This window comes from Oncorhynchus nerka, unplaced genomic scaffold (genome assembly GCF_034236695.1).
Source record: "Oncorhynchus nerka isolate Pitt River unplaced genomic scaffold, Oner_Uvic_2.0 unplaced_scaffold_8045, whole genome shotgun sequence".
Classification (NCBI taxonomy): Eukaryota; Metazoa; Chordata; class Actinopteri; order Salmoniformes; family Salmonidae; genus Oncorhynchus; species Oncorhynchus nerka.
Window position 1 is genome coordinate 685 of NW_027033275.1, and position 5273 is coordinate 5957.

The following is a 5273-nucleotide window of genomic DNA, read 5'->3' on the forward strand; positions in this document are numbered from 1 at the left end:
TTCAACACAGTGTAAATAGTAACTATTATCAAGGAGACCTACAGTAGTTCAACACAGTGTAGATAGTAACCATTATCAAGGAGACCTACAGTAGTTCAACACAGTGTAGATAGTAACCATTATCAAGGAGACCCTACAGTAGTTCAACACAGTGTAGATAGTAACCATTATCAATGAGACCTACAGTAGTTCAACACAGTGTAGATAGTAACCATTATCAAGGAGACCCTACAGTAGTTCAACACAGTGTAGATAGTAACCATTATCAAGGAGACCTACAGTAGTCCAACACAGTGTAGATAGTACCCATTATCAAGGAGACCTACAGTAGTTCAACACAGTGTAGATAGTAACCATTATCAAGGAGACCTACAGTAGTTCAACACAGTGTAGATAGTAACCATTATCAAGGAGACCCTACAGTAGTTCAACACAGTGTAGATAGTAACCATTATCAAGGAGACCCTACAGTAGTTCAACACAGTGTAGATAGTAACCATTATCAAGGAGACCTACAGTAGTTCAACACAGTGTAGATAGTAACCATTATCAAGGAGACCTACAGTAGTTCAACACAGTGTAGATAGTAACCATTATCAAGGAGACCTACAGTAGTTCAACACAGTGTAGATAGTAACCATTATCAAGGAGACCTACAGTAGTTCAACACAGTGTAGATAGTAACCATTATCAAGGAGACCTACAGTAGTTCAACACAGTGTAGATAGTAACCATTATCAAGGAGACCCTACAGTAGTTCAACACAGTGTAGATAGTAACCATTATCAAGGAGTCCTACAGTAGTTCAACACAGTGTAGATAGTAACCATTATCAAGGAGACCTACAGTAGTTCAACACAGTGTAGATAGTAACCATTATCAAGGAGACCCTACAGTAGTTCAACACAGTGTAGATACGTTAACCATTATCAAGGAGTCCTACAGTAGTTCAACACAGTGTAGATAGTAACCATTATCAAGGAGACCTACAGTAGTTCAACACAGTGTAGATAGTAACCATTATCAAGGAGACCTACAGTAGTTCAACACAGTGTAGATAGTACCCATTATCAAGGAGACCTACAGTAGTTCAACACAGTGTAGATAGTAACCATTATCAAGTAACCATTATCTCTACCACAGGTCACCAAGGAAACAGTAACACTACCTATAATCTCTCTACCACAGGTTACCAAGGAAACAGTGACACTACCTATAATGTCTCTACCACAGGTCACCAAGGAAACAGTAACACTACCTATAATGTCTCTACCACAGGTTACCAAGGAAACAGTAACACTACCTATAATGTCTCTACCACAGGTCACCAAGGAAACAGTAACACTACCTATAATCTCTCTACCACAGGTCACCAAGGAAACAGTAACACTACCTATAATGTCTCTACCACAGGTCACCAAGGAAACAGTGACACTACCTATAATGTCTCTACCACAGGTCACCAAGGAAACAGTAACACTACCTATAATGTCTCTACCACAGGTCACCAAGGAAACAGTAACACTACCTATAATGTCTCTACCACAGGTCACCAAGGAAACAGTGACACTACCTATAATGTCTCTACCACAGGTTACCAAGGAAACAGTAACACTACCTATAATGTCTCTACCACAGGTCACCAAGGAAACAGTAACACTACCTATAATGTCTCTACCACAGGTCACCAAGGAAACAGTAACACTACCTATAATGTCTACCACAGGTCACCAAGGAAACAGTGACACTACCTAGTAACATTCAATAATGTTAAAATATTACACGGAGTCACTTCTGACACAATGATGTCATAGTTTATTAAAACAAGAAATCATCAATACATGGAAAATGCATATACATGATAATGACTGTATAGAATACATCAATATATAATATACAGTTGGGTCTGGAATTATAGACACCCTTGATAAAGATAATAATGACTGTATATACATGATCAATATATAATATACAGTTGGGTCTGGAATTATAGACACCCTTGATAAAGATAATGACTGTATATACATGATCAATATATAATATACAGTTGGGTCTGGAATTATAGACACCCTTGATAAAGATAATGACTGTATAAATAAATAATTCAAATACTGAGCTCTTGATCTGATTAAAATATTTTGTTGTAAGTAATATTTATTTTCTCAAAAAGGGTAGAGGTCTAAATTATTGACAACCCTAAAGATTCAGGAATTCATAGCAAATACAACACCAAACTCCTGAAGATTTAAAACAGAAGCTGACAGGTTGAAGCTACAAAAGAAGCTGACAGGTTGAAGCTACAAAAGAAGCTGACAGGTTGAAGCTACAATAGAAGCTGACAGGTTGTAGCTGACAGGTTGAAGCTACAATAGAAGCTGACAGGTTGAAGCTACAATAGAAGCTGACAGGTTGAAGCTACGATAGAAGCTGACAGGTTGAAGCTACGATAGAAGCTGACAGGTTGAAGCTACAATAGAAGCTGACAGGTTGAAGCTACAATAGAAGCTGACAGGTTGAAGCTACAATAGAAGCTGACAGGTTGAAGCTACGATAGAAGCTGACAGGTTGAAGCTACAATAGAAGCTGACAGGTTGAAGCTACGATAGAGGCTGACAGGTTGAAGCTACGATAGAAGCTGACAGGTTGAAGCGACGATAGAAGCTGACAGGTTGAAGCTACGATAGAAGCTGACAGGTTGAAGCTACAATAGAAGCTGACAGGTTGAAGCTACAATAGAAGCTGACAGGTTGAAGCTACAATAGAAGCTGACAGGTTGAAGCTACAATAGAAGCTGACAGGTTGAAGCTACAATATACGACAAAAGACAGACAGGAACTTACCAGAAAAAATCTCTGACTGTAAGAAATAAAAAACAGATAGTCAGTTAGGAGTCAGTCAGTTGTTCACACGAAAATCATCATGTTATGCTGGTTCCTCCTCAGAGCCTGGTTCCTCTCTACCAAGTACAGCCAGTAGAGGACTGGTCACCCCTCAGAGCCTGGTTCCTCTGGTCTACCCAGTACAGTCAGTAGAGGACTGGTCACCCCTCAGAGCCTGGTTTCTCTCTACCAAGTACAGCCAGTAGAGGACTAGTCACCCCTCAGAGCCTGGTTCCTCTGGTCTACCCAGTACAGCCAGTAGAGGACTGGCCACCCCTCAGAGCCTGGTTCCTCTGGTCTACCCAGTACAGCCAGTAGAGGACTGGTCCCCCTCAGAGCCTGGTTCCTCTCTACCCAGTACAGCCAGTAGAGGACTGGTCACCCCTCAGAGCCTGGTTCCTCTCTACCTAGTACAGCCAGTAGAGGACTGGTCACCCCTCAGAGCCTAGTTCCTCTCTACCTAGTACAGCCAGTAGAGGACTGGTCACCCCTCAGAGCCTAGTTCCTCTCTACCTAGTACAGCCAGTAGAGGACTGGTCACCCCTCAGAGCCTGGTTCCTCTGGTCTACCTAGTACAGCCAGTAGAGGACTGGTCACCCCTCAGAGCCTAGTTCCTCTCTACCCAGTACAGCCAGTAGAGGACTGGTCACCCCTCAGAGCCTAGTTCCTCTCTACCCAGTACAGCCAGTAGAGGACTGGTCACCCCTCAGAGCCTGGTTCCTCTCTACCCAGTACAGCCAGTAGAGGACTGGTCACCCCTCAGAGCCTGGTTCCTCTCTACCCAGTACAGCCAGTAGAGGACTGGTCACCCATCGGAGCCTGGTTCCTCTCTACCCAGTACAGCCAGTAGAGGACTGGTCACCCCTCAGAGCCTGGTTCCTCTGGTCTACCCAGTACAGCCAGTAGAGGACTGGCCACCCCTCAACAGTATTATAGTAATAATAACAAGACAACAGTCCACTTACTTTTTTCAGATATTGTTTGATTCTTCTTTTCTGTAGACAAAAGAAAACAAATGTATAAAAACCATGAGGTCTGTGATTAACAGTTGACCCATCAGTATTATAGTAATAAACCATGAGGTCTGTGATTAACAGTTGACCCATCAGTATTATAGTAATAAACCATGAGGTCTGTGATTAATAGTCGACCCATCAGTATTATAGTAATAAACCATGAGGTCTGTGATTAACAGTTGACCCATCAGTATTATAGTAATAAACCATGAGGTCTGTGATTAACAGTTGACCCATCAGTATTATAGTAATAAACCATGAGGTCTGTGATTAACAGTTGACCCATCAGTATTATAGTAATAAACCATGAGGTCTGTGATTAACAGTTGACCCATCAGTATTATAGTAATAAACCATGAGGTCTGTGATTAACAGTTGACCCATCAGTATTATAGTAATAAACCATGAGGTCTGTGATTAACAGTTGACCCATCAGTATTATAGTAATAAACCATGAGGTCTGTGATTAACAGTTGACCCATCAGTATTATGCAATAAACCATGAGGTCTCAGATTAACAGTTGACCCATCAGTATTATAGTAATAAACCATGAGGTTCAGTACAAACCAATATTAACAGCTGACCCATCAGTATTATAGTAATAAACCACGAGGTCTGTGATTAATAGTTGACCCATCAGTATTATAGTACAAAACCATGAGGTCTGTGATTAACAGTTGACCCATCAGTATTATAGTAATAAACCATGAGGTCTGTGATTAACAGTTGACCCATCAGTATTATAGTAATAAACCATGACGTGTATTCATAAGTAGGTGAATAAACCATGAGGTCTGTGATTAACAGCTGACCCATCAGTATTATAGTAATAAACCATGAGGTCTGTGATTAACAGTTGACCCATCAGTATTATAGTAATAAACCATGAGGTCTGTGATTAACAGTTGACCCATCAGTATTATAGTAATAAACCATGAGGTCTGTGATTAACAGTTGACCCATCAGTATTATAGTAATAAACCATGAGGTCTGTGATTAACAGTTGACCCATCAGTATTATAGTAATAAACCATGAGGTCTGTGATTAACAGTTGACCCATCAGTATTATAGTAATAAACCACGAGGTCTGTGATTAACAGTTGACCCATCAGTATTATAGTAATAAACCATGAGGTCTGTGATTAACAGTTGACCCATCAGTATTATAGTAATAAACCATGAGGTCTGTGATTAACAGTTGACCCATCAGTATTATAGTAATAAACCATGAGGTCTGTGATTAACAGTTGACCCATCAGTATTATAGTAATAAACCATGAGGTCTGTGATTAACAGTTGACCCATCAGTATTATAGTAATAAACCATGAGGTCTGTGATTAACAGTTGACCCATCAGTATTATAGTAATAAACCAT

The 5273-nt window shown here is 40.4% G+C and overlaps 1 long non-coding RNA gene across 1 annotated transcript; it reads right to left on the bottom strand.

Annotated features, from left to right (window-relative positions):
* Positions 1 to 2128: 2128 nt before the first annotated feature.
* LOC135566030 (uncharacterized) lies at positions 2129 to 4376 on the bottom strand. Its single transcript, XR_010461919.1, has 2 exons — positions 3845 to 4376; positions 2129 to 2856 (listed from the first exon to the last, which is right to left on the bottom strand). It is a non-coding gene; the product is annotated as an uncharacterized LOC135566030 (long non-coding RNA).
* Positions 4377 to 5273: the final 897 nt, after the last annotated feature.